The sequence below is a fragment of the Schistocerca piceifrons genome, chromosome 6 (genome assembly GCF_021461385.2).
Source record: "Schistocerca piceifrons isolate TAMUIC-IGC-003096 chromosome 6, iqSchPice1.1, whole genome shotgun sequence".
Classification (NCBI taxonomy): Eukaryota; Metazoa; Arthropoda; class Insecta; order Orthoptera; family Acrididae; genus Schistocerca; species Schistocerca piceifrons.
Genome location: NC_060143.1, coordinates 281,371,196 through 281,388,397, shown reverse-complemented (window position 1 = coordinate 281,388,397; position 17,202 = coordinate 281,371,196). Strand labels below are relative to the sequence as shown.

General features: G+C 44.3%; 1 pseudogene; it reads right to left on the bottom strand.

The window, feature by feature from the left end:
• Positions 1-1,618: 1,618 nt before the first annotated feature.
• Positions 1,619-1,737, bottom strand: LOC124804013 (annotated as a pseudogene).
• Between the last annotated feature and the right edge of the window lie 15,465 nt (positions 1,738-17,202).

Below are 17,202 nucleotides of genomic sequence, written 5' to 3'. Positions count from 1 at the left end.
ACGTCTCATCCATTGTCTCAACCGACGAAAAGAAAGTCCCATTCATGCTGTCGCTGCGCGTTATCATTGCTTGGCAACATGCCACACGGGCAGCCATGTGGTCGTCTGTCAGCATTCGTTGCACCCACCTGGATGACAATTTTCGCATTTTCAGGTCGTCATGCAGGATTGTGTGCACAGAACAAACAGAAATGCCAACTCTGGAGGCGATCTGTTCAACAGTCATTCGGCGATTCCCCAAAACAATTCTCTCCACTTTCTCGATCATGTCGTCAGACCAGCTTGTGTGAGCCCGAGGTTGCTTCGGTTTGTTGTCACACGATGTTCTGCCTTCATTAAACTGCCGCAACCACAAACGCACTTTTGACAGATCCATAACTCCATCACCACATGTCTCCTTCAACTGTCGATGAATTTCAATTGGTTTCACACCACGCAAATTCAGAAAACGAATGATTGCACGCTGTTCAAGTAAGGAAAACGTCGCCATTTTAAGTATTTAAAACAGTTCTCATTCTCGCCGCTGGCGGTAAAATTCCATCTGCCGTACGGTGCTGCCATCTCTGGGACATATTGACAATGAACGCGGCCTTATTTTAAAACAATGCGCATGTTTCTATCTCTTTCCAGTCCGGAGAAAAAAAATCGGAGGCCTTAGAACTTGAATGTACCTCGTAATGTCTGAAATTCGCCAAGGAAGTATTATAAGCCCTCTGTTGTTCCTAATCAATAGAAATGATGCAGGAAACAGTCTGAGCAGCCCTCTTAGATTGTTTCCAGGTGATGCTGTCATTTACTGTCGTGTAAAGTCATCAAATTGTCAAAAAGAATCGCAAAATGACTTAGACTACGTATCTGTATGCTGTAAAAGGTGGCGATTGACTTCCAGCAATAAGAGGTCTGAAGTCATCCATATAAGTCCTAATAGAAATCCGCTACATTTCAGGCGTACGATAAATCACACAAATCTAAAGGCTGCAAAGTCAGCTAAATGCTGAAGGATTACAATTACGAATATCGTGAGTTGGAACGATTACATAGATAATGCTGTGGGGAAAGCAAACCAAAGACTGCAATCTATTGGCAGAACACTTTAGAAAATGTAACAGCTCTAAAAAATGGTTCAAATGGCTCTGAGCACTATACGACTTAACTTCTGAGGTTATCAGTCGCCTAGAACTTAAAACTAATTAAACCTAACTAACCTAAGAACATCACACACATCCATGCCCGAGGCAGGATTCGAACCTGCGACCGCAGTGGTCGCTCGGCTCCAGACTGTAGCGCCTAGAACCGCACGGCCACTCCGGCCGGCTGTAACAGCTCTAATAATGAGGCTCTTGACAGGACACTTGTCTGCCCTTTCGTGGACTACTGCTCTGCTGTGTGGGATCCGCATCAGATAGGGATGACGGAGAACACCGAAAAACTTTAATGAAGGGCAGCCTTACTGCACCGACCGATCGCCGTGTCATCCTCAGCCGACATGCATCACTGGATGCGGATATTCCGGGGCATGTGGTGAGCACATCGCTCTCTCAGCCGTTCTAAGTTTTCGTCACCGGAGCCGCTACATCTCAGTCAAGTAATTCCTCACAGTGGCTGAGTACACTGCACTTGCCTACAGCACTCGGCAGACGCAGACGGTCACCCATACAAGTGCTAGCCAAGCCTGACAGCGCTTAACTTCGGCGATCTGATAGGAACTGGTGTTACAACTGCGGCAAGGCCGTTGGCGAAAGAGTCAATACGATGATTAAAATGACGTGACAGAAGAACAGAAATTAATAACTTATGTTTAAATTACATAAATGAAAATAATGATCAAAGTCATGTATATTAAGATTTAAAAATAAGAACTTTTCAAGCACCTGACCAGAGTCGAACACACAACCTTTTTTCCATGTGAAACGTGTACCTCAACCAGTACACTACGCAACCATTCTGAATAAAACCCTTTCTTTAAACCTGTACACCGTCACACACAATGCTAAATTTTGTTCGTGGATTACTCACAAACGAATGCCCACTAGGGTGAATGGCTGCAAAGTGTGGTACGTGGAACCTACACCTACATCAGTTTATAGCTGCTGTAACGTTTTACTATGTTTACGACGTTGCACATCGAGCTATATACGTTATCTCGCATTTCTAGCTGCTTCTCTCACACAATTTATGATAAAAATTCAGAAATTCAGGGTCGCCACCACCCCAAGCCCTTCCTAACCATTTAGAAAAAAAACGGAGCTGGAAAATTATTAGTTTAATTACTTTAAAATTTAATTACAAGTACGCAAATTTCTTTAAGCAGCCAGATACATAGCACTCTGTGTCGCGCACGAAGCAACTTGATTAATTCAGGATTTGAAATCGGAGTAAGGGGGTAAGATCGACACCAAAGAATTCATCTTTCACGTAGGTTATTTGTTGTAACTAAATATTTGGTTGCACATCCTAACTACACATAACTGGTGCCTGACTCGAAATATTTAAGTGAGAATGAAACAGAGCACAATTTAACTACAGCAAGAAGAAACACAGAAGACGGGGGTGGGAGACAATTATACTATCATCTCCTTTGCATTAATACCATAAAAATATCTCAGTGAGATTTGCATTACGATTCTACTCATGCACTATTCTGGACAGAGGTTTAGCCAATACACAAGGCTGTGCGATAATTATTTAACATACTAACTGCGTCTGCTACTTGCAAACGGCCGAACTAGAACACGTGGCGCATTCTGACTCAAACTGTTGTGCTGCTTTGTAGAAAGCGCACGAAAGAACAGATATTCTTGCAGAAATTGTAGCTCATTAAACAAGCAAACTGTTAAAATGAAGCCTATTTCGGTGCCGTGGTGGACCAGAAGGGTCACTGATTACCAAACACGTGGCACAAAATCGACACACAAAGACAAAAGCAATTTCCACAAAATATAAGATTAAAAATCATTAAAAAATAACTCTCTTCACACCCTTCAGTTAAGCTCAAGTTCTTAAGTGTTTCACCAGTTAAACGTAACGAAGTCCTAACTCAACCTGATTCCTATCACCTGAAACCCCGTACTCGCCAAGCGTTCACCGAAGAGTGCCCCTTTCTCTTTCGAGATTACCTAGCTCCCCGTGCAGCGGAAGCTACCAGAGGGGTAGCCCTCCGTCACCAACCTCACACACAAAAACAACCTTCGACACGGCCTTCGACTAAAATGGGTAAACCTCTCTGTTGAGGTATTGGAAACCTAAGTTGGTCATCGTGTGCTCTCCTTCAAACGCGAAGCAACATCGTCTGCTCCCAGCAGACGATGACCAACTCAGCGTTTCCCACAAAACAAAACCGAAACCCCACGTTAAAACACACATATAATAATCAATAGGCCTTATTTCAGTGCTCAGACTTTCTGGAAGAGTTCATGAATTGAGCTAAAATCAGGTAGTAAAATGAATAAGTTGTACCGAATTCGACAAGCGTCTTATGAAACGACTTCACAGAGACGTTTCAATGGTTTCAAAAAGTAGAACCATTGTTTTTTGGACCTATGTTGACCACGATTATTTGCGTATTTCGTTGTCCTCTCTTTTGTACATATAGTAGTGAAACGCCTGTATGTTCCCTCCACAGATCAGGCTTCGCTTTCATATTCGTAGTGGCTTGACATATGAACTGTTGAGGTTCATACAGTTGTTTCGTTTTTCTCCAAAGGTTTGTTTAACTTTGGCACTCGCGGCGTGCATCTCTTGCGTAGACACGCGTGCTTCTACATCTCTTCCTTTCTGGTCTAGAGAATCGTGTTCCTCCATCTCGTCCTCGATACCGTAATTGACTTGCAGCAACATCACCTTAAAGCTCGGCAAGTTCTGCGCTGCCGGAAGAGAGCGGTGGTATGCGACTCGCCGTAAATGGGAAGCTAACTAACTAGTGGGGTTGGCCCCGGGCGCTTTATAGAGCCACATAAATTGACGCGCGCGTCGCCCGCCGGCTGCCTCGCGACGCAGAGCACACGGCGGCGGCGGCGTCGCGGCGGCGGCGTCGCGGCGGCGGCGTCCGTACGTCGCGCGCTCTCGCGACTCCCCCCGCTAAATAAATAGAGCCATATTTCGCGGGACAGGGAAGGCGCGTCGCGGCGGCTCTGGTGCGCCGTCTGGCGGCAGCCGCGCCGCAGTAAATCAGCGGCGGGGGCGGCGGGGGCGGCGCTAAATGAGGGCGGCGGCTCGGCCCGGCGCTTCCGCCCCCGATCGCCTCGCCTCGCCTCGCCTCGCTCCGCTGATTTATGCCCAGCCGCCCCCGCGGTGATTATGTCGTTACGACGGCCGTGTCGGCGGCCGGGCCTGCCGTGCGCGTCTCGGTTACGGCCCGCCCCAATTTCGCGCGGTCTCAGCCGGCGGCGAGACCGCAGTTCCTCCGAACTAGCGAGGCCCGCTTCAGCTTTACGGCGCCGTCGTTCGTTCGCTTATCCTCGCGAAATCATTTAAGGGCCGCGCCTCATTAAAGCGCGCCGCTACCTCGTCGTCCACGGTAAACGCGCTGTCGCTAGACTCCTGTGGTTATCCCTGAGAAGGGAGAAAATTGAGAGACTGGAGCAGATCTGACACTTAGTTTTGCCGTCATACTGTCCTCGGTACTGCTGACAAGTCTTGCGGAACCACGTCTCTGTGCGTGTGCAGAGGGGAAGAATTTGCAAACCGTACAATGAGGTGACAGAAGTCACCACATAAAAATGGCGGTATAGTACCGCGTACACAGAGTTTAGGGTTGTGCACTGGCGGGGTTGTCATTTGTTCCTAGGTGAGTCATATGAAAAGGTTTCCAACGTGATTACGCCCCGGCCGATGTGGCCGAGCGGTTCTAGGCGCTTCAGTCTGGAACCGCGCGACCGCTACGGTCCCAGGTTCGAATCCTGCCTCGGGCATGGATGTGTGTGATGTCCTTAGGTTAGTTAGGTTTAAGTAGTTCTAAGTTCTAGGGGACTGATGACCTCAGATGTTAACTCCCATAGTGCTCAGAGCCATTTGAACCATTTCGTGATTACGGCCACGTGAAGGGAATTAAAGGACTTTGAACGGGGAATAGTAGCTCGAGCTAGACACATGGGACGTTCCATTTCGGAAATCGTTAGGGTATTCAGTATTCCGTCATCCATAGGGTGAAGAGCTTTCCGAGAGTACCAAGCTTCAGGTATTACCTCTCAGCACGGACAACGCAGCGGCCGACGGCATTCGCTTAACGACCGAGGGCAGTGGCGTCTGCGCCGACTTGCCAATGCTGACCAACAAGCAGCACTGCTTGAAATAACCGCAGAAATCAATGTCGCGTGTACGACGAACGTATACGTTAGGACAGTGTGGCAAAATCTAGCGTTAATGGGCTACGGCAGAAGACGACCTACGCGATTCCCTTTGTTAATAGCACGTCATCGCCTGCAGCGCCTCTCCCGCACTCGTGACCATATGGGTTGGACATAGACGACGGGAAAACCGTGCTCTGGCCAGGTGAGTCCTGACTTTAACTTGTAATATAATAACAATAGCGTATGACGAGCGCCTCCCGTCGGGTAGACCGCTCGCCTGGTGCAAGTCTTTCGATTTGACGCCACTTCGGCGACTTGCGCGTCGATGGGGATGAAATGATGATGATTAGGACAACATAACACCCAGTCCCTGAGCGGAGAAAATCTCCGACCCAGCCGGGAATCGAACCCGGGCCCTTAGGATTGACAGTCTGTCGCGCTGACCACTTTTTTCTTTGTTTCTCTTTTTTTTATTTTTTTTTTTTTTAGCAGCGCATTAGCGCCCTTTTTTTTGGGGGGGGGGGAGGAAGGCAGGGTAAACAAACAGTCTTTATTCGTACAATTGTGCTGTCCTAGGGAACCACTCAGCTACCGGGGGCGGACTCTTTAACTGGTAAGACCTGATGGTAGTGTTCGAGTGCGACGCAGACCGCACGAAGTCATCTACCGAAGTTGTCAACAAGGCACTGTGAAAGTTGGTAATGTTTCGATAATGGCGTGGGCTCTGTGTACATGGAACGGACTGGATCCTCCGGTCAAACTGAATCGGCCATTCACTGGAAATGGTGATGTTCGGCTACTTGGAGACAATTTGGAGCCATTCACGGACGTCAACTTCACAAACAAAAATGGAATTTTTGTGGATGACGGTGCGCCATGTCACTGAGCCACAATTGTTCTCTGTTGCTTTGAAGAACATTCTGGACAATCCGAGCGAATTATTTGGCCACCCTGACGGCCCGACATGAATCCCATCGAAAATTTACGGGAAATCGAGAGGTCAGTTGGTTCACAACATCCTGAACCAGCAAGCACTTTCGGAATTATGGACAGATATAGAGGCAGTAAAGCTCAGTATTTCCACAGGGGACTTCCAACGCCGGCCGGAGTGGCTGAGCGGTTCTAGGCGCTACAGTCTGGAACCGCAAGACCGCTACGGTCGCAGGTTCGAATCCAGCCTCGGGCATGAATGTTGGTGATGTCCTTAGGTTAGTTAGGTTTAGGTAGTTCTAAGTTCTAGGGGACTGATGACCTCAGTAGCTAAGTCCCATAGTGCTCAGAGCCATTTGAACCATTTTTGTACTTCCAACGGCTTGTTCAGTCAATGGCATGTCGAGTTGCCGCGCAACGCTGGGCAAATGGTGGTCCGACACGATATTAGGTGGTATCCCGTGACTCTTGTCACCGCAGTGTATGCTGCAGATTATATGGCTTTTTAAGGCTTCACTATGGGTACACAGTGTATGAATAAGAGAGATCTTATTTGATGCCGTACATCATAAGGGGATTAGGTTGGCCACGAGTGCTTACAGGACCAGTCTCATAACCAGTCTTAGACTGGGCAACCGCCACTCACCATCCAGCGGCATGTCCTAATGGTGCAGCAGGCACGTAAGTTCCTCGCTGCTCCCAATTCACCAGCAACGCACTGTTGCTCATCGAGCCGTGGAATACATTCTCTCTAATCATGCACGAGCATCATGACCCTTTGGGACCCGCTTGAATCATGAGCTATAGTCACTTCGTGTGAGACAAGTAAAGACCCAAACCCAGGGTTGATGTCGACTGCCTTCCTAGTTACTGCATAGGCCTAGAATAATTTTAGATGTAGTGTGACACAGGACAGGCTAGCTTTCTGCATCTGTTTTAATGCAGTATTTTACAACAGTTTAAATGAACATTGCAATTATGTAGCTATATTCACGAATTTTCCTAACCAGAGGGACTTTCTTGGCTGTTTTTCTGTTTTCCCTGATCGTATCCACAAAAATCAGTGAACTCAAGCCATCGCTGTGTTCGACCTTGAACAGTAGCCGATGTTGAGGACACTGGAGCAGATCAGACGTGCTGTAGCTGTTAAATTCCTAGTCTGTTCCGATACTGCAAGTGTCCTTAACTCTCTGCAGAATTTGTAGCCAGCAGGTAATGTAGGCCAGAGTATCCAGGTCACCCTTCTCCACCTACAAATACTGGGGAAAGAGGTGTCTTTCTACTGGATAGCAGGGTATTTGGATATTAAGGGAAACGAAAAAGCAGATGTAGCCTCCAAAGAGGTGTAACGCTATAATGAGATAGTTCAGTGTATAGTCCCCCTATATGCTATCAACTCACTATTGCGGTACCGAGTCATGTGTAGTTGGGAAGAAGAGTGGCTGGAAGCGACAGACAAGAAGCTGCATCTAGTAAAGCTAACAGTGTGGAGATGGTGTACCTCCTTCTGGTCACGCAAACGGAATGAGGTCCTTCTCACTCGTCTTTGAATAGGACACAGTTCTATGACGCATGGCTTCTGTTCCGGCGGGAGGACTCTCCCACGTATCGTGCTTGTGACGTACAAATCACAGTGCGCCACGTTCCACTTGACTGCGTTTTATACTCGGATATGAAGTCAGCAGTTAATTTACGTAGAGATTCGTCCACTATTTTAAATTACTGTGACACGAATGTGATAGAGCTCTTATTTCTGTGTAATGTCCTGCTAGATCCCTAAAATTTTAGGAACTATGTATGTATTGTCAGGATGGCGGGCTTATCCATAGTTTTGAAAGTGATCAGACAGTCACATAGCCCTATGTAATTATTTTAGCTTTCCTCTTGTACTATTTGTGTTTTAATTGACAGTTTTAGAACGTCCGACCTTTTTTACGCTATCTTACAGGATGAGAGATAGTGTGATTGTACGAATGACCGTGGGTGAGTTTCTGAGGGAGCGAGTGCGATTTTGTATCGGATTGACTCTTACTTCTTTTATAACATTTTCCCCGTTTTAACCAAATTCGTCTGTTCTAATTTTAGTGAGGATGCTGGTAACCCCGGCGTTGAGTACCTGTTACGTTAGTACACCAACATATTTTACTTGTTCTTATAATATCTTTTTATACGGTCCAGTTCCTTTAAGATACGAAAGCTGTAAAGATAAGAACCAACTGATTTTTTGTTGTGTTATACATTTGACTCACCAACCGTCACTCACAATCTTATTCACTTTACGTTTATTTTATACTTCACCCCTCTTCAGAATATGAACAGGTTATAGCTTTTGTTCTTCGTTTACAGGTAAGAACGTCATCAGAATGGAGGATACGGGATGACGGCGTCTAATCCAGGATGCTGAGAAGGTAAGGTTTCTGTAACTTGCGGACGTCTCTAAAGCTGTATTGAAAGGCAGGTCCGTTAAGCACAATGTTACGCACCTATACGGGCCATCAATCATAAGATACACAAGGTGCTTACGTAAGAGTGTGCAGTATTTAACAGGAGATAGATGCTCCAGTTAACTGTTTGAGGTAGAGAATCTGGAGTCGGAGAGCCAGCTTAAGAAGATAGATAATAGGAATAAAATCACAGTACTGTGTACTTTTTTATTTAAATTAGTTATAGTTAACTGCAAATGCCGTCACTGACACAGTGAACGTACCATTTGTATTTTATCTTACAAAATTTGCTGAAACTGACAGCCGTCAGCCTCAGTGCAAACATGACGTCGCCGAACAAGATTCTGACGTACTCTGACAAACATATCTGGCGGGTTCCGAATCACATGACAGGCGCTACAGTTCTGAGTCTCATACACAAGTGACTTAAGGTATCGCCGTAGAAAATAATCAGGGGTATTCAGGTCAGGTGATCTGGCAGGATAGGTCCTCCTTTTCCTATCCAGCGACCAGGAGATACTGTACCGGTGCTGCTCCATCACACTGTATCGCACGTCTCTGAATAGCACTTAGCAATGAATGGGTCTGTCGTTGATTCGTAGCACGTTCTGTCATGGGACAAGCAAATAAGATACAACAGAGCCGCCTTATGGACAAGTAAAATAAACAAAACTTGCATCATGTCTTCCTGGTGATCAGGCTCGTCCTTCTCCTTTCCTTGTACGCTTGTTAGTAGTAAATAATCTGGAAACAGTAATGCTAGACAAAATGGTAGGCAAGTTTAGTTCCGTATCTCCTTAAGCTAGCTCAGACCCCAGGTTCCCTACCTCAAATTGTTCTGTGGAGCATCCTTTATGTCCTGTTATTTTTGCACACTCTTACGGAAACACCCTGCATAGCAACGGTCTTCTCACGCTTGAGTGTAAGTGTAAACGATATCCGAAATGTAGTTTTTTATAGCAATATTAGGCAAAATGCGACTGCTGTCAGTCTTTAAATTTATTTTTAAAGAGGCTGTGCACTCTATTAATTTAGAACATGATTTCTATTACCAATAGTCGCAGCGAAGAAATGTCACAAGTGTCTAGCGAATTATTTTCTTCAATATTTCATTGATACATAGCAACATATTAATCTGTTATAACAGTGAAAGGGTTTAACGTGAATTAAGAACTCTCTTTCTGTACAACAGATAGGAACCTCACCATTGCGCAGTATTTATCATAATATGAATTAGGAATCTTCCATTGAAACTCTGCAGTGCAAAGTTTAAAAATACAACTGCATTGTATTCCTAAACGATTTGTTGCATAGTTACAGATGTGTACCAAAACTACAGATAGATCTTAATTAAATTAATGAAATTCAGCAAGTGGTGCTGGATGAAATTTCAGAATTACATCGACAAAATTCGGGAGGTTGTAGAACGTATTTTGAAGAACAAAATTAGTATAGGTTCAAATGGTTCAAATGGCTCTGAGCACTATGGGACCTAACTTCTGACGTCATCAGTCCCCTAGAACTTAGAACTACTTAAACCTAACTAACCTAAGGACATCACACACATCCATGCCCGAGGCAGGATTCGAACCAGCGACAGTAGCAGCAGCGCGGTTCCAGACTGTAGCGCCTAGAACCGCTCGGCCATCCCAGCCGGTAATGAGTATAGGAACCCTTGCCCAGTAACGTCAGCCAATGACGTTACAGAAAGTCGAAGTTATAGCCGCCGCTGCCTGTAAATGTATGTGCATAGGTAGTGATTCCGTGATGATATTAGAAACTTTCAGGGATGTTGGACAAGGATAAGTGTATCAATTTGAGGCAAGGGACCTGGTCCGGAGACGAACGAGTCGGAAGCTATAAGAGAAACTCTTTCTGATACCTCCGACGATAGAATACATGTACCGGTACCGTTTTTGCTCATATTGCATGGTAGGCAGCTTTCAGAGGTGGTAGTACGGACTAAACAGGAAAAAAAGTCTAGAAAACATGGGCTCCAGAGTGCATACATAAAAGCTTTGGAGCACGTGTTCAAGAGAAGATGTGTTTCACAGCAGTGAAGACGAACACCTCCTGAGGTATGCATTTAAAGAGCCCATGATTATTGGACATTTTTTCCTCTTATCATGGCTGATACCATAAAATTTTCAAAGTTCCCTAGCCTAAAATCTTAGTAACAACAGTAACGTACATAAATTCACTTCTAGAGACATCAGAACGATTTTCGCTCGTAAATCTCCACTCGGTCGTTTCCAGACCAAGTTCCCCTACCTCTAATTAATACATTTGCCCTTCTCCAATATCACTGAAAGTTTTTAACATTATGACAAAGCCATCCAATATATATTTACATACATATAGAGGCATCGGCGCCTTTGGATGACGTTGCTGGACACGGGATCGTATCCTCATTTTGTTTCTGAAGACGCCTTCTACATCCCATCGACGTTTGCGGTGTTGTTACGAAACACTCTGTATAGAGCCACTCCGGGCACGAAGAAAGGAGAGTGTCTGATCATAGCCATGCACTGAAAATGTCTGTTGGTGGACGAAGACTATTACAAAAGAAACTGGGAAAATGAATTACAAAGCGTCTGTGAAAGAAGGCTATTCCTCAAGACTGAAATAATGCTTCGACTTCACAAGAAAATGGGCGAATAAAATATAAAGGAAGTGTGACAATACCAGCCTCCTCTGCCTAGTGCAACAAGCTTGAAAACCAGTTGCAGTAAAAAACCGAAGTTACGTGTAATGCAGACGTAGAAAATAAAAGTATACAGACAAAGAAAAAAGGCATACAAACTAGTGATCAAATGAAGTCGGGTAGCGTTCGCCCGTCATTCGACAAACGATAACTCTTCTACCGGATTGCCGCGCAGGATGTAGAGTGATTCATCATTCCAGATCACTCGTTTCCAGTCGCCCACTGCCGACTGGGGTCGTTCTATACACCACCTCAAGCGTCGCTCAGCACTGACTCCAGAAATGCTTGGCTTATGGGGAGTTGCTCGACCACTGTGCGCAGTTCTTTTTAACTCCCTACGCATGGTCATTGTGCTCTCTGGACTCATGAGTGATTCCTTCCACTAATTTCATGCGATATTTACAACCACCATCGGCATTGGTGGTGGTGGTGGTGGTGAGTTCCTATGAGACCAAACTGCTGAGGTCATCTGTCCCTACCCTTACGCTCTACTTAACCTAACTTAAACTAACTTACGCTAAGGACAACACACACACAGACTCTTGTGGCTTAACAAACTACGGCTTAAGGGTGCTACTGATGTCTCTGCGATTTGAGATGACCCAAAACAACACGTACAGACAAAAGGGTTTCAATAAAGAAAAAGTTCACTCAACATACCACATTGTGCTGGTACTGCTAGGTGAAAGTTGATGCTGTAGACAGAGTTTCACTGCCGCCAAAGTCATGAGGTGACAGCCAATTCTGACACCAATTTTGTTGGTGATCAACAGCCAGGTGTAAGCGTGCATGCCATGGAGAAATGTTGATGTCTCGTCACAGACGTGACGTCACCACGCAGCTCAGGCGCATGTTATACTGGCAGCAGCATAGCAATGAGGAAGTGTCCCCCGCTGAACATCCCGCGATGACCTCGCAGACAGCCCATCGCACGCTCACGTGGAGACTGCCGACTGTGGTCCAATGTGAAGACTGGTCACCCACCATGGAGTGACTAAGACTGCAGCAGTTGTTCACGAGTCGACCAGGAAGCTGAACGTATGAGCCGCACCTGGTCGGTGTGGAGATGGCGACTGGCAGATCACCCACAGTGACCTGTTAGCGCTCCTTGCCTCGCTGTGGCAATTCAGTAATTATTCAGACTCACCAAATTCCGTTCATTCTTCCTATTGTTGATTTTGCAGTGCCCTTTGGGTGCTCAAGTTATGCATTGTTACCTCACAGTGCCTCGTTATGTAGCGAGGCATTGTATGTGTTTCATCCAGTCTTGCACAGGTTTTGTGGCAATACTCGCCTCTTACTCTGACAGCTGTTACATTGGCGGTTTGCCTCAATGACTTTCAGATTCGCACACCAGCCCAAAACTAACCTTCTCCATTAACTCGTCTGGTAGAAGTTTTAAAAGATTTAAACGTTTATAATAAAATTATTCCGCAACACTATGAAATAATTTGGAAGCGTCATTAAGTAGAGGGAGATACATATTCCTGAAAGACAAAATATCGACGGTGCAAAATGTGACTACCACAATACGTAATGTGTTGGATGGAAGACAAACGGCGCTTATGAATTAGCTAGTGCTTATAGCTGGCCAGGGGGCCTGACAGTACATGAGAGCACTATCAGAATCAACTCGAAAATTCTTCATAACATCGCAGGTAGTGCCATAGGTGGGTGCGGAACATAACACAACGAAAAAGTTGGTTATATGACGTAATTCAGACGAGTAAAGTCTTATTCGTTGCCAGCTTCTGGGTCCATAAACTCAGGCAAGAACCGTTAGTAAAGTTACTGCAAAAACTTAAAGGGGAAGTACTCCAGCAGCAAACAATTGCCCCGAGAACGCCAACAGACTCCCAATTTCCAATATTGACATTATATCAAGTGCACCTGTAGCACAAAGTCCATGCTATAAAATGGGACCTACTGGATATGTGACACACAACACGTGCATGTACTGATGGTAGTGTTTGTTTAATTACGCCTGATGTTGAAGGCCACAGTAGGATGATGCACTTTGTTGCCACAAGAGTAGTGGCCCGTCAAAATTTTCGATGTAGCCCTTAACCTAGATATTCAAGAAAAATGCAGAGAATAGAATGTGAAAGCTGTGTATGCGATGGCTTGGGCGGATATATATACAAGCGTTATGGGTTCTTGCAGACAAGGAGTCTTCCAAGAAACTGCAAATGTATCTTTCTCCGAGAGGCCTAACAGGAGATTTTGACCAGAATGAATACACAGAGGTAATGGGAAAACTTCGTCTTACAGACACAGTATAGTGAAAGAAAGCCAGAACCTTTCTGTTAGCTACAGCAGTATACCATTGCTAAAGCAAAACTACCACAGTAAAGCTTCTACTGTAAACCGTTTGTAAGACAAACAAAAAAAAAACCAATTGCCATAGGCGCACAAATTATAGTCTACCACTGTTCGGCGAGTCTCTGTACTTTTATATTGCTCGGTACAGCGTGATGTGTTTACAAATGAAAAGCACAATGTTGTGTATGTTCTACACAATTTATTACGTTAACCAGTGTTCAGCTTATAAGGCTCTCATCAGGCCATAAATGGCCATCGTCGTCAAATAAGGTACAACATTCGCGAAGAACACTGAGAAATATGTTACTTATCAAGAGTGAGGCACGAACACGCAGTAAACGTCATATTTGACAGTGCAGTGGCAATGTAATTCAAAAGATGAAACTTATGTCTTTTAGAATTCATTATTTTTATTTTCTATTCATTTCTGCGTTTTTATATTTAATTTTAATTTTATTTTATTTTATAAACTTTAACTTTTTAACTGCATTAGCACTGCACTGTCAAAATGTGTTCGTGCTCACCAGTTACCTCACTCGTGATGAATAACGTCTTTTTCACTGTTGCTCACGAATATTGTATCTTCTTTCATGGCGACAGTAAAAGACTGATGATGGCCTTATAAACCTAAAACAGATTAACAAAGTAAATTCAATATGTATACAACATTATACTTTTGATTTATGATTATGTTGTTTTACGAAGAAGCGACGGAAGAAGCAGTTAACATGACGTGCAGCCGGCCGCGGTGGCCTAGCGGTTCTAGGCGCTTCAGTCCGGAACCATGCTGCTGCTACGGTCGCAGGTTCGAATCCTGCCTCGGGCATGGATGTGTGTGATGTCCTTAGGTTAGTTAGGTTTCAGTAGTTCTAAGTCTATGGGACTGATGACCGCCGATGTTAAATCCCATAGTGCTCAGAGCCATTTGAACCATTTTTTGACGTGAATACTTAAGGAAAACACCAGAAAATCTGGGCAGTACATTTATCGAGTATGTTGATTCTGAGAGTGTTTTGAACGGTCATTTCATTGTTTTCAGTTTCTCTTATGATCTCATTTATGGGATAACCAACTAGTAGCTTCTACAACAACGGTAGCTGACGAATTAGATTAAACACTGATGGTACTCCTCCAACATCGAATTTGCATCTGTTAAGGCAATAATGCTCTCTATAAAACCAAAAATGCCCATGTTTTGTTTAATGTACACGAGAACTGGATGAAAGACCTCGTTGGATTGTAGAATTTAACACTGTGGAGATGTAAAATGAAACCTAACGAGAGAATGACATAGGTGGTTTAAATCCTTTTCGATGTACGATGACTTTGGTTCTACATTTTTCCTAAACACGCCCATCAAATGGAAGGACGATTCCTACAATTACACTGTTGCCAATTTTTTTCTCATTATTTCTATGCGAATTCGTGCTCACTAATGTACCACGATCTTCTCGAGATGTTAAACTCAATACTTCGTTCCCCATATACGGTGAATGTCCTATCACCATTTTGAGAACAGAAGGTCTGATACGATGAATTACTACAGGCCGCAACGTACTATTTCTCTTTTGCGAAGTAGTCGAAATTTTCGTTCAGAACTGAGGAATAAAAGATTTCCTAAAGCGCTTGTGCACCGAATACCCTACATACACCCTGCAATCAGTAAAATAAAAATAAAAATAAACAAAGGCCAAACAACAGCTATTGACAGTGCGGATACAAAGCTGGAATTTTATCAGTGCAGTACATGGCACTTTGTCCACTGCGTAAACTGTCTATGAAGTCTCTCTAACAACACACCAGCGCGCCCACGGTATGGTCTGATAGCAGCATATTGCTCTTAAAAATAAATACTATCACGGAACACAATGCACAAAAATCTCATATATATTTTCCGATAACCCGCTCTCTATCGGAGTGAATGCCAAACATCTCTTCATGCTTTTTTTGCATTTCCTCGATAATCCACGCTGATTGAATCACCTGCCGATGTGCAGTATGCGTGTTGGTTAATTCAAATGTGAGCTTTGAACATATTCCTGTGATCACAGCTAATTGAATGGATGGGTGAAGGAGAATAGAACCCGTGGGACAGTATAAAAACCAATAAAGTATTTATTTTATTTTTTTGACAGGCTTATATTTTACGCATATTTTAAGTTGTACTGTCTCATCAGAGAACATATCTACCATATCGTCCCCGATTTCACAACGAAGTAGGGTATTTACAGCGATGTAGTAGCAACTCATTTTAAAAAGAATCGATACAGTAACAGAAATTAACATCCAGTAGTGCGCCTCTAATCGTGTTAACACACGCTAAACTTTGTTGTGATTTGCTGGCGAAGGTTAACAATACACTGTAATAACTACAGGATGACCTAGGGGAAACAAATAGCTTGACATGAACAGTAGTATATTGATTATTAAGGAAAAATATTGTGTTTATACAAAATAAAAGGTTAACGTGTATTTGATATGCAGAGACACTTACGGAAAAATATGTCATCTTGTGCGGCGGCCAGTCTCTCGAGTAGTCTCCGAGACTGTATCAGATGTTATCCAGAACTCTAGCCAACAGGCGTTGGAGAGTCAAACTTATCTCTTCTTCGAACGCAGCTTCCAGCTCCACTAAACTTTGGTGATTGTTAATGCATTCACGCTCTTACGAATACCCCACAAGACAAAATCACAACAAGGCAAAACTGCTGTGGTTGATGGCCATGACATATCAGGACTCGACCTGGAGCTATGCATTTAAAATGGTGATGAAATAGCCGCCGTGTTGCAACGGGGGATTCAGTATTTACGACAAAGGTAACATTCGAAGACATGGGATGCTCTTTCGTCCATTGTTCCACCGCTGGTGAAATGTCAGACGGATCCTAAGTGAATGGCGTATGTGGCGTCAGCCTCCCAACACTGACAGAGCTGTACTAACCAATCTTAGAGGGTGCCTTTTCCGTCAGTCACCGTGCACTTATCTCTATGCTTCATATGTTATGGTAAAATCAGATGATTTGTTTGGAATCCTCTGTCTGGAACATAAATTTCAGATGGATTATCATTGTTAGATGGTTTCTGTGCTACTGTAAGATGTTCAAAATGTACTTCGTACTGACACGACATCTCCCCCCCCCCTCCCCCCAAACACGTTCCCTAAAAGATCTTGGGGAAAAAACTACTTACAAAGCTGGGCCCAACCTGCTCACATCCCGGTTGACGCCGTTTCTGGTCTGCTTACCAGGAAAGAGATCAAAAATAACCCGTGTACTGTTCGGTGGTGTGGGCAAGCAAATAGTTATACACCAGCGAACAGTATGTTCTTGCTCAGTTTTCTAGCGAGAGAGGACGATAGAAGTATCAGGGAGTGAATTTCATCCTGTGAATTTCCTCCATACAAGAACATCTCCGCCACATGTCTGATCAGTGCCCTTTCGTCAATTGGAATGTATCGTTTTAAACGGTTTTCGTACCCAACAATAGGATTGTACCAGCGTGTACTATTACCCAG